General features: G+C 41.6%; 1 long non-coding RNA gene across 1 annotated transcript; it reads right to left on the bottom strand.

The window, feature by feature from the left end:
• Nucleotides 1-4,378: 4,378 nt before the first annotated feature.
• Nucleotides 4,379-5,364, bottom strand: LOC142396075 (uncharacterized). Its single transcript, XR_012772500.1, has 3 exons — nucleotides 5,183-5,364; nucleotides 4,990-5,062; nucleotides 4,379-4,589 (listed from the first exon to the last, which is right to left on the bottom strand). It is a non-coding gene; the product is annotated as an uncharacterized LOC142396075 (long non-coding RNA).
• Nucleotides 5,365-26,812: the final 21,448 nt, after the last annotated feature.

Raw genomic sequence — 26,812 nt, 5'->3', positions numbered from 1 at the left:
ACCTAAATGACTTCACTGACTTGACCTAAAACTGATTACTAAACCCAGCGAAAGCTACTGCTTCTGGTGTGCTGCGTGTTGGACAACACGTGCAATGTGAAATGTTGTTTTGCTCCATATTATCCACTGATACTGCAGTGAAATGATAGATGTCATGTTGTCAGCACACATCAATCAATCAATCAATCAATCAATCAATATACTTTATTAATCCCCAAGGGGAAATTACAAGTTTCAGTCATGACAGACAACACAGAAACAACACAACAGGGAGAGAGTGACTAAGGCAACGCAGCCCACGGGCTCACTTGCATCAAGTAGCCCACAGGCGCCGCCAGATAAGAAGGAAGGAACATTGGGTGAGAGGAGGAGAAAAAAATCATACTTCACACTTTACCCTTATCAGGATACGGTTTGAGATCGCAAAAAACCTCACACCAAGCCCATCATTTGGTTGGCTGTGCATTTTCAGAAAATGGTGCATATGTTTTTGTGCTGTATTTTGACAAAGTGAGACAATTAAGTCCTCTCAATTTAATGTTATAAATGTACCAATATTGTTGAGATATGATGAATAGAATTACAGGATAAAAGGTATAGTATAGGTTTTGGAAGAGTTTGTCAATATGATAAGCAACTCGTATGGTCACATTATCCCTCAATCAGCCATAAATGGCATCCTTGCTGACACTATTCTCTCTGCTGCAACAAGGTGAGGTCCAGCTCAACTTGTTGGCTTTTTCAACCCAGCAGAACCACATCTGATGGTGAAAGTCAGTCCTTCCAAATTCTAGGCCATGGTAGGTGGAGTGCACCCCCCGAGTTAGAGATGCGTCTTTTCCTCTGAGTATTTCAGGATCTTGTTCATAGATGGTCGGATGGAGCAACAGGATTGGGGCTGTCAGCAGTAATGAGGGTGCTTCACCAGTCCCTTGTGGTAGAAATGGAAATGAGACTAACTTTAAGGCTTTCTCTTTACTGATCCAGCTACTTTCCAATTCAATTCAATTCAATTGAGTTCATTTTTATTTATATAGTGCCAAATACAACAAATGTCATCTCAAGGCACTTTGATAATAAAGTCCAATTCAAGCCAATTGGAATTCAATTAATTGTAATCATAATTATTCATAAAATAATCCAATTTGTTCATATAGAGTCAATTCAAAAAACAATTTCCTAGCTAAGGAAACCAACAGATTGCAACTTTTTTTTTTTTTTTTTCCGGTCCAATCTCCCGTCCTGAGCGTTTCCAACACTTACCTACGGTCAAAAGAGATTTAGGTCTTTCAACATCTACAGTATACATAAATGTGAGTTAGGGGAAAGCTTCTAATCCATACACATGACCGTCTAGCCCTCTGGTGGCACAACAGAAGAAACTCTAATCTAACAATGATGAATATTTCTGCATGAGGACCCATGGTGACACAGGTGTAAATAAAATCAATCTAATGGGCAATGTAACGTGTGTAACATCACCTTTTTTCACATCACCATCACTTCTTTTCTTTCAGGAAAACGGGTCTTTTTACCAAATCATTCCATGCTGCACCCAAAAATGTAAAGAGAAACTGTACTACACAAGAAAGAAGCCATCTTTCAACTGTGTGTGGAAATGTTGACAAGTTCTCCAAAGAGGGATGGTGGACACGTGTTCTGTGGTCAGGTTAGTCCAGATTTGAGTTGTTTTTGGTAAAAATGGACAATCTTAGCTCCAAAGATTAAAAAATGTCAAAATGCCAGCATCTGTGATAGTACTGGGATGCATCAGTGCCCATAGGCATAGGTTAGTCACTAAGGTACCGCTGATGTAAGGGTGAACACTGGAATATTGGTCAGACATATGCAACCATCAAAGTATTTTACTGAGAGATGTGTGGTTATTTCTGCAGGACAACAGCAGCCCTGAGTCTGCACGGTTTCCAACAGCCTCGCTTCATGCTCACTGTGAGCGTGCCTGACCGGCCCGCCAGATCAGTCTCCCATTGAAAAGCTAAGGACCGTCACAAAGAGGAGAGTCAGGAGACTGTTGGGCAGCGGACATCTTGTATACCAAAACTTCTCATGCAAAACTAGAACATTTGGATTCTCTGTTTGCAAGTGATAAAAAATGGAATTAAAAGGAAGAATGACGATGCACAATACTAAACGTGCCTCAGTCCAAACTTTCATGATTCTGCGTCAGATGTTTTAAAAATATTTCCATAAGTACCATGACATTGGTCAGTGAAAACACATAATATAATTGATTTTGTCCTTGTGTAATAAAGGATTAAATTAATTTACAAATAACAACATTAAGCTTTTACTTCATTTCAGAATTTTTCCTAACTTCCCTGAAACATAAAATATCAACTGTAACTTCTTTCAATGCTTCTGAAAAAAATAGAATAAACTTAGAAAGGAAATCTAGTGATGTCAGCCATGCAACCTTGTCCTGCCAAATTATTTTTGTAAGACTGACTTAGTGTTCCCACGTTCCATTTCACATTGGCCTCATAAGCAGGTGCAAATCACAGCAGGCTAACTTGCCCAGAGCCCTGAGTGGCTGGAACTCATTAGAATGAGCTGAGCATGTTTTGGTGTTGTTGTAGACGGCGTTCACCCAGAGACCCAATGTGAGACATTCCTTGGGGCGGAGAGAGGTTAATCAACAGGGCGAAAACAATGAACTCAGGTCCTGCAGGTAGGGAGCGAGGCAGAGGAGAGCAGATGATACGATGTGTCCGAGGGAGTGTGAAGGACAGCGTGGTGGGCCGACTGCGAAATGAGGGAATGTAGAAATGTACAAGGACATCTAGATGCCACACATTTCTCTGTATGCAGCTCGTTTTCCGTAATACAGACAAAGCAACAGAATACTGAATGTGTTATGGGAAGCTCTGGTCTTATTGTGAGACGACATGGTGCTGCAGTGGACTCAGATCCCTCTGTTGACTGTCACTCTGACCTATGCAAAGCAGCTCATCTGGTCAGAGCCACACACTCAGTGTTATTGCTAGCAGCGTTGCAATAGTGTGGAAAAAATGGGGAGAAAAAAGTAAAAACTTTTTCCACCTTTTCAGGCAGCCATCAATATGCCCTGAAAAGTAAGTATAAAAGAAAAAGAGCGGAAACTTCGGCTATAATGTACCCTTTCTAGGTTGTTTTTACTCCGCTCAATTCTTAAGGGAGGGTCCATCCTTAAATGGTTGATGCTGACGTAAAATATGTGGGAGAATGAACAGCTCCCACTGTTGGATGCATGCATTATGGTCCATTTTAACCACTAATGGCAGGGGCCTAGTGTCAGTTCATGGCCAGTCCAGCTGTAAAACTCACTGTGGTTGGCCTTTATGAGGCGCTTCTGGCCACGAGCCATGCCAGGCTCACCATGACACTCTAGCACAGCCACATTAGAATCAAAAATACAGTCGAGTGACAGGCGAACAGAGTTATTAAATAGAATAATTCAACAGGGACTAATCTACACATACAGTGGGCAGCAAAGTCCTTCAACCCCCATGTAACTGAAGTAGCTGTCTTGTTTTGTTTTGTTTGTTCCTGGCTCCAGGGAGGATAATTTATTTTGGAGAGATAATGTCAGCTCTGAAAATGAGAGATAAATCAAATATCAGTACATTTCATTCATACGTCGGCTTCAAGGATTTGGAAAACTTGCTGATAACACCAACCTACATGTCACTGGTCCTCTGTCTTCATCTGCTGCTGCTGATACTGCTCGACACATTCATTAGCATATCTGATCCTTTCCCCCTGTTAACATGCACCACTCTCATTTGTCTGGGCCTTAGGTATCAGCCTGTGCCATATGTTGTGTAGGTGGTAGCAAGCAGTGTAGACGGATCCTTTGGAAAATATGTACTGGCCCCGCTGACACTTTCTTCTTAGCCTGACTGCTCAACAACACGACTTTCTTCATGCTACTGTTTGATACTCTTTCTCTCCTGGACTGCCTTCACGTGTATGAGGGTGTACCTCCGTCTGAAAAAGGTTGGTGATGCATGATCTCCTATACAAGTCTTATATCAGTCTTTATTTGGGATGTCTGATCTGCATTCACTGGTTTTGTTGGATCTCATCCCTTTTACGGGTGTTAATGCCTACGTTATTGTAACCTGCCTCAGCTCTTACTGCATAGTAAAGGTTGGGTGATACAGATATGATTTCATCAAGGTTAATATTCGTGCAGACCAGTAAATTAGAAGTCTAGTTTCGCTATAGGAGAAGGGGGTATTAGCAATTTGCATTGAGTGTAAGAGTAAAGAATTCACACAACTGACAGGTAAGTAGTTATGTGGTATTTTGTATTGGTTTTAGGAAACAAAATGAAAGAAAATAAATAAATGAATGAATAAAGAATACAAAGTTGAATGAGTGTCAATAAACACCTCAGATTTCAAACAATTCACAAATGAATTCACTGACAAAGCCACAGTTCTGTTTTTTTCCTTTGTTTTTCTAATTTGGATGGCTCGCCACAACCACTGAGTTCTCATCCACCTTACACAATAGGAAGAGTCTCAGCAGAAGAATTTTCCATGCAGATCTTGAACCCAGGAAATCATACAGCAAAAAGACCCGGCCTATAAGGGCCAAAAAGAGGGTTACTATAACATTCTTGTAACAAAATATACCTCTACATATAAACATATGTATATAAACAAATATATACATATTTATTCATTAATAATCACTTTTACTATCCATCAATGAACTGGCATTTTCCAATATTAACATGAAACAAAATGGCTGAGCCATCACTCTTCTGCTCATTCTTCCTTTTTACCATCACTCACTCTCACAGAAAATACATGAGGCAAGGGCAATGCAATTAATATCATAACATTTGAACAGATATTAATTAATTTAACGCTTTTAAACAAAACATACATGAAATTAACGCCTCTTTACCTCACATTCCCACTAGCATATGCACATTCTTTTCATCCATTTATGAGACTAACATTAACAAAGTTTACTCACCAGAGGCTCAATCATTACACACACAATCTCCAGCACAATGCAGGTTAAACGGCTCTCATCAGTCCAGGTTACACTTTTAAAGAAACAGGGACACGGGAGTTCAGCAATGTGTATTTTCCTAAAACGAATTTAGCAAAGCTAATGTGGCTAATGGCTAAAGCTAACGCCACGGTTGCTAATAAACACCACTCACGCTCTCTCTCGTCCTCTTTGCAGCATACGCTGTCCTCTAATAATCCCACAGCAAAAAAAAAGGAAGGTCTCGCTCTCCACACCGGTGAAAACAATGACAAAACCGACTAAATAACTCTCTTTTGCTAAAAAAAAAAAGAAGTGCATGTCCAGCGAAATCGTAGCATGCAGCTGCCTTAACATCGGTCTGATCGAGAGAGAGAAAAAAAACACGACGACACATACACCTTGACGGCGCCTGATTCGCTACATTACATCATGTGAACTCCTCATGTCACCTGGATCTTGTACACTTTGAGAAAGGTGCATTTACCACACACACTTATACTATTTTCCCAGATCTAAATAACCATATGTGCATTTATTGATTTTACTATTTATTGACATATTTAAGATTTTAATCCTAAATCATATTTATTTATTTCACCAATAAACTGATGATGGTAACCTGGGTTACATTATACCCTGTCCACTGCTTCATTTCTGCACTTGTACATGGCTGGGATTTTAAGTTCAGTTTTCTAACCCTTTTCCTTTTTTTTATGCTATCTCTAAAGGCCGGATTTAATTTAAGGAGTGGGATCTTGACATCAGTAGAAGCACTGGTGAGAGAGGCCAGTGCAGTGGTTGATGTAATATCAGACTTAACTTTATTAACACCGCTGCACCCGTACATTTTGATAATAACCAGCACAATCTTCCATGTTCCAAGCATGGTTCTGCATATTTGCATGGTTAGACAAGCAGGTAGGCCTGGTCCCAATGTGGGCAGCCTTATCTACTAACAGCCCAGCCACAGCCTGTTATTTGTAACATGAAAGTCATATTATCAGAGAAGTGTCAGGACCCTAAACACGATTCAGCCCACATTTGTCTGAGGAGAAGCTGATTGTGTTGTTCAAAGACTGAACTGGAGGAGCTCAGAAAGCTCGGCCAGATTGTGGTGGCAGGGAGCATTCTTCACAACATTACAGTGTGCAGTGGGATGGAGATGCAGCCGTTTGGCCAAACCCTGAGCACATGCAGGCTGGGGTGAATGATGGAAGATGTCTCAATAAATTACACATTTGCTTGCTGGATTTATAAATGTGTCATAATGTTGTTTGTCGATGTGAAATAATTAAGCTGAACTCGCCCTGGTAAAAAAATTAATGTAAAAATTTTAAGAAGACAAATTATGCAAATATATCAAAACTCAAAATAGATTTATCAATTTAACTAGAATATACTGTGAATATTTAAATTTCTGATTGTTTTTCTCAACCACCACAGAGCACGAGGGTTAGGCAGTGATGAAAACATTAAAGAGCAACATTCTGACCTCACCCAACCATCAGGTCACGCTCTGTTGTTTCAGAGAGGGAAGGTGTCACAAAAAGACCCTTGGTATGTAAAAGGCTACAAAATAAGTGCTAAGCATCAGTTTCACTGCTGCCGGAGTCTGTGTGCTTGATAGAGGAACACGTATCGCTCGCAGGATATTTACCTTCCATGATCTGAAAGCCTAATTTAAAGTGTGGTTGAAAATCTTGCCAGTTGGGAATCTCGAAGGTCTCTGCACCGGATGACCAGGACCAGGAACAACATAGATAATGACATGAACTGTGTTATTCCAGCTGTGAGAGTATGTTGAAAAGAATTTAAGTTTTGGTGCCTGTTGGTACATGAAATAAGTTAACATGCCATGATAACAGTGGCCTCACTTCCATCGTAAATCCCAACAGTAGTCTTTTTACAGCACACATTACAGTTTAGCCATTATCAATCTGTCTGTATTTGTCTGACTCATTCTCTCTTCCCTCTCCAGTGGCGAGCACAGCCACAACAGTCTGTTTCATACTTTGCATGTTGGCTGTTTTTGACAGACTGGTAATGACACATCCAAATGAGCCCTCAGAGGCTATTTCCTCCATGCGGTATTTACAGCAGCTTCATCCAAAAGGCAAGTTCTGTCACTCGTCCCAATGCTATCTGCCTTGCAGGTCTGTCCTAACAGCCTCATTGATCCTGGAAATAAACACCACGTCATGTTAAAGCTAATAAATATGTGTACAATGTGACAGTCTGATTTCTCCAATAAATGACATCACTGCCCAAACATTAGCATTCTATTGGTGATCTTATTCACTTCACATTAACCGACTCATAGTGAATACCTGAATGACAGAGCTATTTCTGAAAAGGCATTTGTAAAAGGGAAAAAATCTTAAAGGGACACTATGTAATTTCTTCCCCCATCTAGTGGTGCAATTTTATTTTGCAGTCTAATGAATTTGCTCTCTAGCGCCTCACGTTTTCAAATGTGCGTTGCAACTTCTTGAACTACGGCAGGTGGTGTGTGTCAAGATTCAAGAAGCTATAGCTTCAGACTCAAGGTCCATACAAACAAAAAGAAATCAAGACACACAGTACAAAGGATTACATAACACACATACAACAACACTATGAATACAGATGACAGATAACATGTCAGATAACATAAGTTGACATAGCCTTTAGTGTGCAAGCAATGCAATTAGTCATATTCCGGGAGTTACCGGAAGTGACGTCGACGCAGCGTTAGCGTTAGCAGCAGTGTGTAGTTGCTATCTGGAAAGTGTTCTTTTAAATAAACTCCCGGTAAACTTACAAACTTTCTAATGCCTCGTTTTGTGAGTTAAGAGCCTATGTGTACTACGGCAGAAGTTTGGTAACAATCAATGCATTATTAGTGGGATAATTTAGAGATAAAATCTATTTACCATTAGCGCCATTAATAAGCCATTCGGCGGATGTGACGTCAAAATGACGTCATTTCCGCTTGCAGGCCTGGCGTTGGGGAAAACGCGATTTGAAGTGCTTTATGTCCCTCTCGCCACTTCGGCGTTTTTCATAGACCGGAAGGACATGGCAGCCTCCATAGAGCTTGCCCGCTCTATGTAGATACAGACAAGTTATTCTTCACTCAGGAGGATAAGTGAGATTGTTGACAGAGATAATTTTACACCAATGAGGACTAATTTATGAATGAATATGTTGATTTGAGCTAATAAAGGACTTAATTTATTACATAGTGTCCCTTTAAGAAACAAAAGTGCCTGAACAGTTTTGTTGAGATGATCTGGTCATTGACTTGTTTAACTGTATTCTCCAGCTACAGCTTGACGGATTCTTTCCTTGCTTTGGCTTGCTTCGGTGTAAATATGTGAGCTGTGAGCAACGGTACTTCCGCAGATGTCCATTCTCCATACCCCCTCCTTGTCTGTAGGTGGCAGCAGTTGGAACTCACCCATTAGCAATAGAGAAGTCACCAATGAGACATCAGACCTCACCTGCAGGAGTTCCATGATCTCAGCTGCAGCCAGCTTTCAAATAAAGAGGACAGGCTGCCCAGACAGGCTGCTTGGGCCCAGGCCAGCCACACAAGCTGTGAAAAGGTCCTGCGGCCTCCCTCACATTTTACCAGTTTTACATTTGTTCTAGCTCATCTTCACTTCTCCTGCCATCTGTGCTCTTAATGAAGCTGTCAAGAAGCTGTCATTCATTCACGAGTGGCTGTGCCTCACAGCACGATGCTAACATTTAGCCAACAGAGACCCAGCAAAGCATTGAGCTGAGGCATAAAGTTCCAGAACTGCTGCTTAAATTACTTTTATGACATCAGACATCATCACTTATGAGCCTCTTTCTATCTCTGATGATACAAGCTGGTGAGATTTAAGTGCAAAAAATGGGCCTTTTGCTTTTGCTCCTTCTGTGAACAAAATCACATTAACAGAATGAGTAATGACAAATCACAGCATGCCACAGAAAGTCTTGGACCAGAGTGAGATGGTAGTTGAGAAGAACAAAAGAGAAAGTGGTACTGTTAGTGGCGAAGGAGTCATGGCAACAGCAGACCGCTGGGAGGCTTGTGAATGACAGAAGGGATCCTGCTTCTTGTTCACATGGTGGCGCACATGGCTGCAACGGAACCAGTGACTGTGTGAAGCTCTGCAAATCCACGCCTTTTCGTTTGTTGTCTGCCAATGTCCATCGTTCTTCAGGCAAGGTGGTACCTCCCCGTCACTGGTGGTGATGAGCAGAAGAGACACTGTAGAGGGGGGGCGGGGGGACCCTGTTGTTGTAGGGGACAGCACGGGATCCCAGGTTTTATGGCCATAAATGTCCTTCTCTCATGCTTTTTCAAACAGCCACGGTGCTGTCAATCAGAAAAAGGAGGTCATCTCAAAACATGAAACTCATGAGCTGAATTTAAGTCACTATTTCACACAGCAATAAGGATTGTTGTGTGAAATATTATATTGATTTTCCAGCACTTGCAGTCTTTTTAAATGAGGCACAAAGTCCATGCAACAAGGCTTAACACAATCATAGTGACGGGTAAAATCAGAACGTTGAAAAGGATGTGATTAAAAACCAAAATTCTTCTGTATGGTTTCACGTTTGTCCCCTCTGACAGAGCCTGACTGGTTTCCTTTCATGCAGCTTATTGTTAGCTTTGATGTTAGCTGTAATGTTATATCCTCATCTGTATAAAAGAGTCCGCTCAATGCATAAACATAGCATAACATATTTCCATTTTGGCGGAAAGCTTTGAGTTTTCTAAATGAATCATGCTTACTTATGTCAGTCTATGCCTCCTCCATGACTGGAAAGAAGTAACAGGGGAAATTTCAAATGAAGTTTTATGAGATAAACTATTTCAATTTTGTTATGAGGTCAAAGACGATAATAAAAAAATCAGCCTCCAGAGAACCTTCCCATCACCACCAAATATAAAAGTGCGAGCTCAGGCCAGTCAGATGCAATCTGGAAGGATCTCAGGATAATAAGACCCAGTGCTGTTAACGCAGAAATCTGTGGGTTGGGAAGGAGGTTAATGGTTTTTCATGTGGGAAGTTGACTGGGAAATAGAGAATTGAGTTGGGCTTTGAAGGGGCAGTTGTAGCCCCCTGATTGTGGCATGAGGTCCACATTTTGACATTATGTCTGCATTTGGCTGGAGGTTATGAGTGGTGCCAGTGGCAGCTCATGCAGTGTCAGCAGAGATGCGATTAAACCCATGTTAGCAGATCCAAGGATCAGCTGAGCTTCAGAATACAGAGTGGGCTGTCCTGCAATAAGAGAATTAGGATTTCTGTCTCCGTCTAGCTGCAAGTGTCCATGGGCAATATAATGGAGCATAATTCAGCCGCACCGTATCATCTGTGTGTGACTGTGTGTGGGACCGAAAAGGCCCTGGGTGTAAGTCTGGAGGAGGGAATTTGGCTCATAGCGTAAAGCACTTTGAGGGGTCCCGAAGTATAAAAAGAAGCGCCACATAAATACAGTCCATTTGTTAAGGTCAAGACTTGTCAACATAATCAATCACTGTGCACGAGTGGTATGCATGTCACTGCATGGGTTTCTGGTGTTCATGGTGTTTCAATTCAGTTTATCTCCTACTACCATTGCAAATCACTGCCATGCTGTAACTGTACTATGATGCTGAACTGAAGTATTAGAAGGAAGATAAATGTCTATGAGGAGATCAAATCAAACCATGAGAAATTGCCACTTTCTCCACCAGAGCCTGTTGGGACTGTGAGAGGTGGAGAAAAGGCGTTTTTGTGAGTGTCAAATCGGGATGAATAAGCATTCCTGAGAGCCAGGGGTTGTTCTGGGCCATAAGGAGTGTGGCCACATTGACACTAGCCAGCGCTGTACTTTTATAGAGGAGAAGCGTTGTGGCAGGCCAAAAGAGAAAGCCAAAGCTAGCCTGGACAGACACCCACAACCACAGAGCTTGGAGTAAAGCTTGTGCTCAGTCCCTTTCATTTAACCAATCACTCTTTCCTTTTTCCAGCTCCAACCTTCTCTCACCCCCTCTCTAAACATCTGTCTCTGTCAGAATCTGCCCCCACCTTTGGCTTCATTTCAATCTGTCTTTCTCCTTTACGTTTTTTTTGGCTCTGCCACTTGTCAATTAGCTGAAACTATGAAGCATTACTAAGACGACAAAAATGTGCCGCCACAAAATAACAATAGAAAAAACGTCCTGCTGTGGGTGAGGATGAAACTGGTCTATTTATGAGCACAAACCAAATAAACTAACTTTCAGGGTACGGCTGGACAAGGTCTGCCAAAGAGTGGTGACGGGGACACAAAAAGCAGCACTCTCCTCTGCTGGAAAGTCAGCGGAAAAAAGTCCATTTCATTACCTGATCTAGACTAAATGAACAAAGAGTATTATTTTTAGCTTTAGCTAAACAATGTGTCCGCCTAATGCACTTATGTTTAAGAAAGGAGTAGTCGAATCTTATTCTCTAACACTACTTCAACATGCAGCAGTTTAAATTCTTTTTTAACTGTCATGAAGCTGGTAAATAAAAATAGATAAATAAAAAACAATGACCTCATTCTGATCAGTAAAGTAGTAAAGGATCAGTCAATCTAAGCACTAACTGTCGGGGTTTGCTGCTCCTCCACCTTCAACGGACATGAATGCAAAGAAATGGCCCTGCTGGTGTTAGAGGCAAAGCCATCTTTCTGAAAGCTGGTGCAGGGGGTACAAAGACTGAGATGTAGCATGAAATATTGTTCCAGTACAGCAGTTACCTGTTTATGGTATGTAAGAATGTACTTATATAGTGCTTTTCTAGCCTAGCTGGCCACTCAAAGTGTTTAAACACTACATACAGCCCGTCCCTATTCGGACGGGACTAGTTTAATGGGGGGACCTGGGGTAAAGTAATAATAACCGGGAAATCTAGTCCCGTCCGAACGCGCCATGTCAGTAAAGATAGCGAGTATGTCGGTAAACTTTGCCGAGAATTCTACCTCCTGTGAACCGGTCCAGAGTATCTACCATAGGTAATACTAATCCCGTGCGAATGCGACCTTCGGTAATAAGTACGGAATATGTCGTCACATCCTTTTAAAGAGAGAAACAATTAGGTGTGTCTGTTTGCAAACATGGAGGTTCTGGATGAAGCGCTGCTTGCAAGCACGCATGGTCGGGTTCCATAAACAAGTGTTAAGATGCTCTACGTACATAACTACTCATCTATCATATGGAATAACAGATTCATACTACATCGCAATAAATCCTTATTTTACAAAGATTGGATGGAGAAGAATATTTGGTCTATTATACACTTAATGGATGCTATGGTTGCATGTTAAACTACGAACAATTTTGTGCAAAATTTCCCCCAAAAGCTGAATTTACCAGATTATATAATGCCTTACCAAAACAATTTACTAATCAGTTTAAAAATATAATAACATATCATCCCATATCCCCACAATTGCCCCATCTGTCTATTAATGGAATATCATTCACTGACCCAAAATTCAATAATCACACAATTAGAAGCTGTCTAAATGAAACTTTATTCTCTGGGAAAATAAATAAAAATAACATTCTTTGCAAATTTGGGAAAAAATCTATTGAAAGGTTAAGAACTCTTTATTTAAAACTCCCCATACAACCCAAAGCTAAAGAAACACACTTTAAAATTTTAAATGCAATTTATCCCTCAAAAGAACTACTAAGAAATCGCTTTAATATTGATGACAATAAATGCTCATTCTGTGAGAGTGATGTAGAAACGATAGACCATATCTTTTATGAATGCAACCAAACCAAAACATTTTGGAATTGCTTAGAAAAATGGATCAAATCAAAAATTACACTTCCCGAATCTATTTCTAGAGATATGGTAACTTTTGGAGTGTTATTGGAAAACAAAACTATAGAACTTTGTTGTAACCTTATTTTTTGTTTGGCAAAAATTTTTATTCATAAACAAAGAGTACTAAGATCATCCCCAGTCTTTAACATCTTTTTATCTGAATTTCAATTATATTTAAAATCTCTGAAATGTATTGAATCATACAAAGTCCTGACGGAATTTTTGGTTGAATTGCCCACCAATGTATGTCAATCCTAATATACGAATCCCCTTGCTGTAAATTTTATTTCTTTATTTATTTTTTCTTATCAACAATACCTTAATCCCTCTTCGAAATACTATGCCTCTACTATGTTATCTACAAGTTATATTGTTGTAATTGCCTTACTTGTTTGTATTTTCTTGTTTGTGTTTACCTTGTTTAAATAAAGTAAAAAAAATAAATAAATAAAAAGCACGCATGGTCGGCGCCATGTCTGTTTACAGATGGGGTTTACGGAAGTGAAATGAAGACGTGCATGGCATCCAGGATGTGACGGTTGTGCGTAACCAACAACTCCTCCCATGTTAGATGAATATTACAGGGATTTCTTGTCCCGTCCGAATTGGTCATTTCTTCTCCCTGGCGTCGTTAACCAACATTACCATACGTCCCCCCATTGAACTAGTCCCGTCCGAATAGGGCTTTAAGCCTGATTTATGCTTCAGACGCAAAGCCTCTGACGCTCGGACGCAGAGCCTCTGCAAGCATCAAAATCTTGACCACTCCCCCACGCAGAGGCTCTGCGCGCGTTCTCGTGCACCTCAGAAAAATCCTGACTACGCGACAGACGCACGCAGACCACCAACGGAAGTGCGCAGACAAAAGCGGCTGTGATTGGTCCTCGGTGTGCTTTTCCGGGTTTAACAAGTGTAGCAAACTCCCCAGTCTCTTCCCTGGTCTGGTTCAACGGGCGTACAGACCACCTACGCTTCCTCCTTCGTCTTTTAGCCAACTCCAATTGCAGAATCCTTTCTTCTTCAAGGTCGAGCAACTCCATATCCATCTCCATAGTATCTTGCAGACGCGCCATTGTTGTTTTGACCAGGATCAGCGTGTCAGCGGAATATATACACTCCCCCCACCGAAGTTCTCGCGACTCGCGAGAGTCATGTTTTGGTTGCAGAACCATAACATGACAAGTGGTTCGCGACCAGAGCAAAGCAACACGTCAAGACGATAGACGCAGAACTATAATCTGCCCTTAAGTCTGCAAAGCTACACAGTGCTTTCTTCTACATTCACCCCAATTCATACACCGGTGGATGCTGAGATCACTGTGTTCTATATAACTCGTCCCAAAACAATGACGACAGTCAAATCAAATCAAATTTATTTATATAGCACATTTCATGTACAAAACAATTCAAAGTGCTTTACATAAAATAAAAGCATTGCAGCAGGGAGTGTAAGAAGCATTAAAAATACAGTCAGAATATAAAGAGAAACAAATAAAATAATTTAAATGATTAAAAACAAGCAACAATCCAGATAAGTTCAAAGATATTGTGCAGATTTCATGCATAGACACATAAGAAAAAAATGTTTTTAACCTGGATTTAAAAATCTCTACATTTGGTGAAAGTTTAATCTCCACTGGCAGTTTGTTCCACTTGTTGGCAGCATAACAGCTAAATGCTGCTTCTCCATGTTTAGTCTGGACTCTGGACTGGACCAGCTGACCTGAGTCCTTGGATCTAAGAGCTCTGCTGGCTTTATATTCTCTGAACATATCACAGATGTATTTTGGGCCTAAACCGTTCTGGGATTTGTAAACCATCAGCAGGCTTTTAAAATCTATTCTGTGACTGACTGGAAGCCAGAGTAAAGATTTTAAAGCTGCTGTGATGTGTTCAGATCTCTTAGTCCGGGTTAAAACTCCAGCAGCAGCGTTCTGGATGAGCTGCAGATGTTTAATGCTCTTTTTGGGAAGTCCAGTTAAAAGGGAACTCCGGTATTTTCAACATTAAGCCTCTTTTCTGAGTCGTCTGCAATGTTTTAGAACCCCCCTCACCGCTTTTTTGATGTTTACTGCTGTCTCCGGTATTTGCCTAATTTTGATTCTTCTCAACCTGCTTCAGAATGGCAAGTTATGCGCATGTCCAAAAAGGTCCGTAAAAGCACCATAAACGTCCGTTTTCAAAATAATCAACTCACCGGAGTGGTTACTGGTGTGCACTGGTAATCCATATCAAATTTCGTTGCGAAAAGTTGCTTCTGTCGTGTTTTATTTGACATTTTGTACTGGATGTTCGTTGATATTACTCCGCCACCGCTAAGAAAATAGTGCAAGCATGAACGAGCTGCCAAATAAAACACGACAGAAGCAACTTTTCACAACGAAATTGGATATGGATTACCAGTGCACACCAGTAACCACTCCGGTGAGTTGATTATTTTGAAAACGGACGTTTATGGTGCTTTTACGGACCTTTTTGGACATGCATTGTGACCTGAAGTTCTTTTGCCTACCGATGTTGAATGCACTTATTGTAAGTCGCTTTGGTTAAAAGCGTCTGCAAAATGACCGTAATGTAATGTAATGTAATGTAATGCATATGACTTGCCATTCTGAAGCAGATTGAGATGAATCAAAATTAGGCAAATACCGGAGACAGCAGTAAACATAAAAAAAGCGGTGAGGGGGGTTCTAAAACATTGCAGACGACTCAGAAAAGAGGCGTAATGTTGAAAATACCGGAGTTCCCCTTTAAAAGAGCATTACAGTGATGGAGTCTGCTGGAGATGAATGCATGGATGAGTTTCTCCTGGTCTGTTTGGGAGAGGAAACCTTTAATTCTGTTGATGTTTCTGAGGTGGTAAAAAGCTGCCTTGGTGATAGCTTTGATGTGGCTGCTGAAAGTCAGATCTGAGTCTATCAACACTCCGAGGTTACCAACTTGGTCAGTGATTGTAAGGTCCAGAGTCTCAAGATATCTACCAACGCTGACCCTCTTCTCTTTGCTCCCAAACAGAATGATCTCAGTTTTGTCTTCATTTAATTGTAGAAAATTCTCTCTCATCCAGGTGTTTACTTCCTCCAGACACTGACACAGTACGTCTGCTGGGCTGCAGTCGTCCGGTGACAGAGACACGTAAAGTTGTGTATCGTCTGCATAACTGTGTTAATTGATGTTAAAGTTCTGGAATATCTGACCCAAAGGGAGCATATACAAGTTAAACAGAAGAGGTCCAAGAATTGACCTCTGGGAGACTCCACGTCATGGCCACTCGCTCAGATTCATAGCTGCCAATTGTAACAAAATAACTGCTCTACATCGTGAAGGCATTTTCTGATGGAGCCTGTAAGCTGCGGTTGGAGGCTTCAGGATAAAGGAAAAAATATTTCTGATGGACAGCTATGGCACAACATCAGCATTGAATGAAGTAGCTATGTTTAGACTAGCTTGGCATTCCAACAGGTGAACAAGATACTCCAAGAAACAAAACATAAAAAGTAATTTTATCATCTGGTTTTTCTAACATTTGAGTCTTTTCACGTGAAAAAAAAGATGCAAGTCCTCTCACATTGTTGAGGAATGTCACTCAGCACCTGTGCTGTCACCCCACCCCAAAACACTTTGTGCAAACATAATGTGACATGTAAGAAGCTTGAAATAAATAGACATGATATGACATGACAGAATATACCAAAAGCAACATAATAAGAAATCAACTTTTGCTCTAACCACAAAATATCTGTCATTCTGTAAAAAAAGTGTCTGAAGAGGAAATGAGTTTCTGATACATGTAGCATACTGGACCCGTAGAGGACGGCTTAAAGTGCTTTAAAACTCAATCAGTCGTCCATCAAATCTAATAAAAGTTTGGACTAAGGATAGGTTGAGTTCATGGGACGTGTTTTAGGAAGTCATATATATTTTAGAACTTGATAAAATCTCGATTGTATCTTAGAGGGGACAAATTTGAGACTGTGCTTCTCTTTGTCCAGAAAAAAAATAATAACTAGGAGACAAGATATATAAGCCATAGTTTTGGTTTCACAGGGAACTCTTAGTTGCCTTTGAGAAATAAATCAAGCATTTTGAAAGTTTTTCCTCTGTTTCTTTTCCTCTGTGCATTTCTATTGAAAGTATCTGTCATACTGGAACCCTTTAATTCCAACTAACTCTTTAACTAGCTCTCAGGAATTTACCTAACCCAAAGACTGCAGCCCAAAAATGTCCCACAACAGCAACAAAGAAGGAAGCCTGACAAATGAAGGCAGAAAACAAGTGTATCTTCAGATGAATACACAAACCCACCTTGAGTGGTTCGTAAGACAAAATTTCTGTCAGAACCACTCTCGTCAAAACGAGACGAGAAACAGAGATGAATTTCAGAAGCTTATTCTGAATGCATATAATTGTGTTTGGCGGTATGGCTCTGTTCGGAGGAAGTTCCCGACTTTTCCATGAGCTCCATGGAAGCCAAGACAGGGAACAGCAGCATCCTCAGGTGGAGTGCCTTCCATTTGCTGTAAAGGCAACAAACCCCCTAGAACAGAGCAAGCAACAATGAACAACAGTATGACATTGTTGGCAATGAGAAGTCGGTGGAGCAGGGGAGGTGGTGGGTGCAAGCAGAAAGCAAAAAAAAGCAGTGACAGCAAACCTAGTTTAAATGAAGTGCCCCAAATGCCAGCATCCAATTGCGAGCAGCAGCTGATTACCCATTGAGCGCAGCTGGTTGTGGACAGCCATAAGGGTTGGGTCGGCGTCAGCCAATAGGCAAAGGGCGCGTTGACTAACGTGGTCTGCCAGAACTAACGCGGTGCTACATTTAAAAAGATTGCAAATTTTGTGTTTAACGAGCCTTTTATTCAAAGTTTAAAGTTTAGATAAGTAAACTTGGCATTTAAGCCAAAGAAACTGTAATGAACACATGCCTTTATCTCCCCTTTAAGACCTGGGGGGAACTTTTAACTTTTGGTGCTCATATTACATCAGGCTTTTCATCATTTTCAGGACACACAGACATATAATTATTTTCATGATAACTTTTGAATAAAGGGCAAAACTAATCAATAATTTACAATAACGACTGAAGTTTTAACCGCTTACATGGTTTTCATGTCATATTTCTAATGTTTTTCTGAAGATGATAATAAAGGTTTCAAATCAAAATCAAATCAAATTTATTTTTGTAGCACATTTCATGTACAAAACAATTCAAAGTGCTTTACATAAAATAAAAGCATTGCAGCGGGGAGAGTAAGAAGCATTAAAAATACATAAAAGAATATAAAGAGAAACAAATAAAATCATTTAAATGAATTAAAAAGGTTTCAGTGAACTAACAATTCTGAACTTTTTCAGATGCCCTTTGGGTTTTAGAATGCAGCTTTAAACAACGCCATAATTATCAAGTCATTACAGATACAGTGAATGTAAAAGGAAAAGGCCTTGCACTGCTTCCAGATAAACTCCCTCACACAAGCCTCAGATGTCTTTTTAAAACCATTTGAGGCTGCAGTACTTTGGTTTCCTGAATATGCCTGACAGTTCGTTTGATAATGTATACAAAGAGATGGCAGAGGGGGACAGCTCATGTTTTATTGAGTGGAATTTAACGGCCTTCTTCTCTGCTTTGGACCAAAAATGAGGTTAGCTTCCTGCCTTCAGTTTTCACGCTTAGCTAAACATCCTTATTCCAGCTCTGTACTTCTCAGTCATGTTCCTTTACCTTTTTACCAAGTGAAAGAATTTCTTCATCAGTTATTATCATAACTTTCATCAACCCCCCAAAAAAATGTTCCTAACCTCATATCGTCCCCATGTGAACTGCAGCTCAGTACACCAGCGCAGCTCTCTGGGGATAATGTTTAAGGCTGCAGGACCGATTTATTCCATCATGGCTGACAGTGTACCGGACCAAAGAGGATCCTCATCACCTCCAGAAGCACTGCTGACCTCTGAAGCGAAGAGGACAAAGAAGGGGAACGAGCCACCGGGGGCCTCAGCGGCACCAAAGTGTGCATTCAGTAGCACAGAAAGAAAGATTGGACCTTCTCCACCTGCTCCTTCTTTCTCTTTATACACCTCCCTCCTTTCGCTTTGAGGATTCTCTCCCTCTGACACTTTCTCACACACACATGGAGGTCAGTCATCCATACAGATTACAACACCCACTGAGGGGGATGCAGATGGGTTACTGCCTGATACCTAAAAGTGCTTTCACCATTTTCCTATTTTCTGTGGAGCACCTCAATCTGATCATCATCAGAGTGCTGAACGCTACAGCTGAGTCATGGCATGACAAACAGGAGGCTGAGGATGAACTTATTCATTTGTGAAACATAAAATAGCTTGCAGTGCTGCACCTGATATCATCTATAAATAATGTCTTGAATTTGTGTTGTATTGACCTAAGGTCCAGAAATAAATTATGCTTTCCACAGCCATCGTAGATGTAAGACAGAGGGAAAAACTTTTCCATTAATTTTCCCCTCAGGTATGTCTTTACCCTAACTTTGCCTAATTACTTTTAAACTAATGTAATCAAATAACAGCAAAAAAAACATTATGGCACTTTTATTCTAGAATAAAAAAGGCGACAGTTTGAATAAATCAAAACTGGCTCTAAACATGATAAATCATCCATATAACCCTGTGCAATTTTGATCAGTTCATAATCTCTTCATCATTAATGTGATACATCTTGTGATTACTTTTTTTAAAGAGTAACTTGGAGTTTTCCTGATTCAAAGGTTAAGCATTGAAGTACAACTGAAGAAGCTGTGCTGATAAATCTGAAAATCCCTCTTTGGGAAATAGGTCAACATTAATCCCAGATCTTTACAACCCTGTATATCAGTCAACCACATATTGGGGTCAATAAGTTCCGCTACAGGCTGGCCTCTGCATCTGAAATAAATGTTGCCCTGTAGTTTGTGTTATTGCTAGCTTAATGCTAACTGAATGTTATACAGCATTTGTGGTTTTGCATTGGCTTGAGTGGGGCTCATAATCTCTTAAAAATAACAATGCACAACTGTTTTCTTTCTGAAGACCTTTTCTTCAAGCTGCCTTTGTGAGTTTTGATAGTCTGATCTTACCTTGGGTTTAGTAAACTAAAAGAATAGAGAATAAGAAATAAATCAACAAATTAATAAATGAAGTGACCTGGGAAAATGGAGCGAGGAATTGTGGAGATTGTAAAAAAAAAAAAATGGGAAGAGCCTAAGTAACAAGTAGGTCTACCTCCCATGTCTCCATGTCCAAGGAGCTCCTGCAGCGCTGACGCAGCCACGTCTCAGTCATGCGTGGGCTTCTACTGGCACCTGCTGGTCATAAGCAGCATGGATAAACTGCACTTTGAAATACAAAAACAGCTAAAACTACACAAAGATGTTTTCTTGCTGTCATGTCAAATGCACATCAAATGCTACTATTTTAGAACGTTATCATGCCCCCAAACTTATCTGGGAAGTGGCTTGAATTGATTTAGTCCATAACTCAGTGTGGACACCCAATGTGAATAATGATGAGGAGATCTTAACACAAACTGAGGCTATAATGATAAACACATGTGAGTCTTCCCAGTAACTTGGCCAATTAATGACTGCAGACACCAAACAATCTATCACAGATGTATAGAAAAATGACATCCCCTGATAAAACAAAATGAAAAATGGAGTGGAATGTGAAATGGTGCGGACAGATGGATTATGAACTATAAATGTGTAACAAATGAACCGCACAGGGGGCTCAGGACTGCCAGACCTGCTCAATCAATCACCTCTCTAACAAGACTGAGGGCAGTGTGTTGCTCTTTCCAAGAGAATGAAATTCCACACTCAGAGTGGAGTGCCACACACACAATGCAAAGTCAGGACCAAAAAGATATCATAGGCAGACTACATAAACAGTGTCTCTGTGGCTAAAGATCTCCTGAAAGATGCTTCAAAAGCTGTTTTATTTCCAGCACACACGACCCTGCAGGAGGCAGCCACAGCAACAGTCTAAAATCTAAACGGCTACTTCTATTATCTAACTTTTCCCCTTCGCCGTACTTTGTGTTATATGCTCATCTGTACATCAGCCTGCTAATGTGCTGAAAGCTACAATGGTGATTGTGGACAACCATCTGTGCTAAAGACGATTTTAACAATGAGAATGTGAGCCTACAACAGCTGTGGTGTTTTTTCCTTTCCTTTACTGAAGATGTAGGCTCTGCTAACTTATTCTTATTCTGAGGCAGCATGGCGGTGGAGTGACACCAAAGCACTGTTGCGTCACAACAAGAAGGTTCCCGGTCCCCCCGGTAAAAAAGCAGAAAGAGGAAATGGGTGAGTAGATGAGCCTGATATCAACATATGATCTCACTCAATAGTCCATGATGTCATGAGGAGCAAATACTATTGTCAAGATGGCTCTCCCATCTTTTACCTTCTTATCAGTGAGATTCATTCTAACTTTTGTTTTGGGAATGTGTTCAAACAAAATGAGCAAAGTGTGAAGTGCTTTAAACAATTGGAAACAGCATGAGAAATCTGATCCCCTACGCAGAGATTCACGTCATGCTGACAGTTCCTTGCAGAACATGATCATCTGATTCTGGGTTTTCAGCAGCACATATGCATAGATGGTCTAGAAGTCATGTTTGTGTGTAGTCATGAAAGCACTAGATTGATAAACAGCATATTCACCAGGGTGTCGAGGCGCTTGACCAGGTGATACCATGTGTTGGTATGCACAGAGGAAGTCATTCTTTTGTCCTGGATTGGCCTTTTCAATTTTTTCAAGTACTTAACACCAACAAACATCAGTTCCATTTCTGTTCCATTTTAGAGCAATTCAAATGTATTATTATTATAACTGTGAATGATTTATAATAATTATATTATCATATTAAATTATTTTTCAATATATACATATATTGAGACATTTTTTGTCATGGATGAGGGATGTCTATAACAGAACTATATAACACTGTGGATCAAATGGCTGCTGACTACAGAAGTTACAGAAGTGTAGCGCAAAAATGTTTTCTACCAACCTCCCCAAAGAACCTGAACAAGGTTTTATTCTTGTTCACTGTTTACCTCCTCCCATCCCTCTCTATGTCAACACAGTTCTAACCCTAATCCTCTTTGCTCCTGCAGATACACTCTCCCTGCTCTCTTTCCCTCCTTGCACGCCATGTTTTTTAGCTACTCACTTTGGCCTGTACCCTCTCCTCTGCCTCTTCATTGTCCTCAAACAGATGACCTCACCGTCCAGCCAAGCCCCCCACCTGCCAGCGGCACCACACAGACGGGGCTCAGGGGCCCCATGTGGGTGGGGGTGGGAGGGGTGAAGCTCCACATGAAGCCGTGTCCAATAAACACATTGTGTTCAGGCTGTGCTGTCAGAGTCCAGCGAGTCACAATGTGCCAGCAGTGTAAGTTCTGACCGTAGTAAAGCCACAGGAGAGGGATGCCCTGCTGTCAGGGTCTTAAGACTTTCTGTAGGTCCGGAGGGAAGAGATGGGATGAGACAGAAAGGGAGGACAGGGAAGGCTGATGGCGTTCAAGGAGTGTCCTTCTTTGCACTTTGTTCTCTTCCCATAGAGTTACGGGGGTGTGAAGGACTGAACAATGATGCTGATAACACACACACACACACACACACACACACACACACACACACACACACATCTTTTTTGTTTAACATGATACTATGATCTGTATTTAAACTGTGCTTTGGTCCTGACAGGGCTACAAATTCCGTCAAGGACATCAAAACTGTCCTTTAAAAAGGTAATCTGTTTGAGCTCTCCTGGACAATTCTGACTGTTGTTTGTGCATATGCACCAAGCAGCAGCTCAGATTACCTTCTTTAAGTCTCTTGGTGGGGTCCTGGAGGAGGTGCCATCTCGGGATTCCATTGTTCTTCCAAGGGACTTCAATGCCCATGTTGGCAATGATGGAGTTACCTGGAAAGGCATGATTAGGAGAAATGGCCTCCCTGATGTGAATCTGAGTGGTGGTATGTTTTTGGACTTCTGTGCTAGTCATAGATTGTCCATAACAAACACCATGTTCAAGCATAAGGTGGTTCATACGTGTACCTAGTACCAGACCACCTCATGTTGAAGATCGACAATCGACTTTGTAGTTGTGTCATCAGATCTGCAGAAGAGCTGTCAACTAATCACCACCTGGTGGTGAGTTGGAACAGTTGGCAGGGGAGACTGCCGGACAGACCTAGTAAGCCCAAATGAGTAGTGAGGATGAAAAGGGATCGTCTGGTGGAGGCCCCTGTCTGTGAGGTCTTCAACTTTTCTCACATACGAGGGGAGGTTAGGGACATGGAATCTGAATCGACCGTGTTCAGGACCTCCATTGCGGATGCAGCTTCCAAGAGTTGTGGCCTGAAGGTTGTCATGCCTGTTGTGGTGGTGACCTGGGGACCCGCTGGTGGTCGCCAGCGGTGACAGAAGCCGTCAAGCTGAAGAAGGAGGCCTTTTGGGCTTGGTTGTCCGGGGGAGTCACCTGAAGCAGGTTGTGGTTGACTAGGTGGAGAACTGCTGATCGGAACTGAGGATATTGTCAGGCTGTGAAAGGAGAACTTTGAGGATCTCCTCAATCTAGCTAGCATGTACTCCATTGAGGAGGCAGAGTCTGGGTACATGGGTTCAAGGTAAACACAAGAAACTTGTGCTAAAGAAAAATAAATAAATAAAAGGACCAGACTCAGTGAGTAATTCCCTATACTCCCTATATAGACCAGTGAGCAGTGCTGACCAACATATCATTGGGGTCATCAGGTGGGAACCTCCTTTCATCAGTGTTTCGTCTAGTTGGGCCCACGACACCTCCAGGAGGCTAGACAATGACCACTGGCGTCCCAGAGTCACCCCCCTAATGCCAGCCAACACTGCTCCTCACACCACAACAACCATCTTATTTTTATATTTTTTCTCCCACAGCCACAAGCTACCTCAGCCTCTTCACCAACAGCACACCAGTAACAGCGGGGTGGGGATGCAAACCCTGGTTCGGGTAGGGGGAGAAGACTCGTCCATCACCTTGATTCACCCTGAGATGCTAAAGGCTCTGGATGTGGTGGGGCTGTCTTGGCTGACAAATCAATGTCGTTGGAGGTCTGGTACCACACCCATGGAGTGGCAGACCTGGGTGGTGGTTCCCATTTTTGAAAAAAGATGACCAGAGAGTGTGTTCCAACTGCAGGGTATCACACTACTCAGCCTCGCCAGAAAAGTTTACTCCAGGATGTTGGAGAGGAGGCTCTGACCAATTGTTGAACCTCAGATTCAGGAGAAACAGTGTGGTTTTTTCCCAAGTCGTGGGACAGTGGACCAGATCTTTACCCTCACAGAGGTACCGAGAGGATCGTGGGAGTTTGACCATCTTGTCTATATGTGTTTTGTAGACTTGGGAAAAGGCTTACAACTGTGTTCCTCGAAGGATTCTGTGGGGATGCTGAAGGAGTATAGGGCACTGGAGCCGCTTACTAGCTATCCGGTGTAGCGTCTCAGGAAAGACAGAGAACGGAGATGTTTACATTAACCTTCCCCCCTTTTTCAAATGTCTTGACATCGAAAACATTTCACTGTTTATGACCCTTTCAACGGATTACCCAAAGGAGATAACGGAGCCAGATGTGAATCCAACTAAATGGGGTCCTTTGTGTTTTGAGTCTTCGCTCCCCCAAACCAGCTACGAACAATAAATTATGCAGGACACCTCCTGATAAGGGAAGCAGATGTAAGCAGCCCCCTCAGTACCAGCCAAGTAATGTTCAACTCTCCACTTTTTTTAGAAGAATAGAATCAACCCTAATCATCACTTTTCTTGGAATAAAACTGTTAAAATCGGAACTGCATAAATCTACAGATCATTTTGAAACATTCGCCATTCTTTTACATGAAGTATTTACCAAGTTATGGAATACTGGATTTAATAGAATCCCTTTCGTGGAGCCACAGCGCCCCCCAAAGGACATGGATAACGGACACTTTTCACTATGTCAGCCTAATGACCAAGGACAATTTCAACTATGGATGTTTAATGTTCTCATTATGTGCAAAGCATAACCCAATGGTGTTAATTCCACAGGTATTACTCAAAGAGCTGCAGATTATTCTAGTTAACAGTAACCAAAAGTTGTCATACCATTTCTATCATGATAATATGAAGTATTGTATGCTGTTAACTGTTCCATGCTCATATGTGTGTTTATGCCTGTTCGTATGCAACATTATTGTCTGTTAGGAACATTATATTGTCTAAAATCAATGTCATATGAGTTAAATACGGTATAAGGAAGAAGCAGGAATTCTCCCCTTTTTGTCTCATAAATTCAGCTTGGTCAACCCCCCTTTTTTCCGTTGGGTCAAAAGCCAGCTGAACTCTGATTGGACGAAAGCTGACATGTGATCTCCAGCTTAAAAGAGAGGCGCGCATGAAATCACGCTCTCTTATATCCCTTACGCTCCGCAACTCTCTTGTCCTCTCTCTGTAACTATTAATTACCATTTTTTTTAGACTTCCCCTTTCTTTTGTATAAAAGTCTGGTCCAATACACGCGAGTGTGTGCCAGCTTATACAGCCCGGCCCAAGCCGCCACTTTCCATCCAAGGAGGAAGAATAAAGAAGAAGTCGATTCTACGTCATCCCGCTGGTTACCACGGAAACACAGCCTTCGACACCAACGCATCAGAAGGAAAGAACCATGGGATCTCTTACGCTACTACGACAAAGTAAGGTGCTGATTTGAGATCTTTTGAAGCCGTGGATAAAATGAAAACTTTCTCTGAAAGCGACGAATGAGCAGACCTCCGCCGGCAGAAGACAGTTGGCACAATATCCGTGTTACGAACCAGATTTAGCCACATTTTGATAGGTAACCCTGTTAGTGAACTGCTTCTTTCTTCCCTTGTATGCCCTGCAGTGGCCTAACTGACTATTTCGTCAGGGTGTTTATGAAGCCTGCAGTTAACTTGCTTTTGACAACTTGCAGTGTTGTTGATCGGAGGAATTCTGATTGATTTACAACAGAATGCTATGACAGTATCTAGCCTATGCACCATGTAAACTATACATTTAACTTTGTAGTGCAGTTCAGCATTCAAAAGATTAAATCAAAGTGCTTTCTTACCTGAAATTGATTCCGAAATGAATGGGACTTTTCATCAATGACTTTTCAACATTACTTTTATCACCCGGTAAACCAAATATCAATGATGCATCAATCATACTAAGGATAACTTTGTATCAATGTTGTTTCAATATCACTGCGGTTAACATTATGTTGTGTCAGGTTTTCATCAGTTTGCCAATAGTGATTCAACATTTATTTTGCATCAAGATTTCAATGTCAACCATTCTGATGATTCAGATGGAAAAACAATATCATTTCAATGTCAGCTTGCTATCTGGGAGGTCAGAGCAAGAAACGGACAGAAGGATTGGGGCTTTGTCAGCAGTAATGAGGGTGCTGCTCTGGTCCATTGTGGTAAGAGGGATCTCAGCTGGCAGGAGAAGCTTTCAGTTTACTGATCCATCTTTGTTCCAACCCTCACCTGTGGTCACGAGATCTGGGTAGTGACTGAAAGAACAGAATCTCGGTTACAAGCGGCTGAAATGGATTTCCATCAGAGGGGGGCTGGGCTCAGCCTTAGAGATGGGGGAGGAGCTCCACCATCCGGAGGGAGCTCGAAACACAGCTGCTGCTCCTTGGCATCGAAAGGAGTCAGCTAAGGTGGTTCCGGCATTTGGAAGGCCTCCTGGTCGCCTCCCTTTGGAGGTTTCCGGGGCACATCCTGCTAGGAGGAGGCCCTGGGGCAGACCCAGAATTCACCTGAGAGATTATGAGTACCTCCTGGCCTGGGAATGCCTCATGATCCCCCAGGAGGAGCTGGAGAGTATCGCTGGAGAGAGGGATGTCTGGGTTTCTCTCCTGAACCTGTTGCTTCCACGACCCAA

This window comes from Odontesthes bonariensis, chromosome 12 (genome assembly GCF_027942865.1).
Source record: "Odontesthes bonariensis isolate fOdoBon6 chromosome 12, fOdoBon6.hap1, whole genome shotgun sequence".
Taxonomy (NCBI): domain Eukaryota; kingdom Metazoa; phylum Chordata; class Actinopteri; order Atheriniformes; family Atherinopsidae; genus Odontesthes; species Odontesthes bonariensis.
This window is presented reverse-complemented; position numbering and strand designations above follow the sequence as displayed.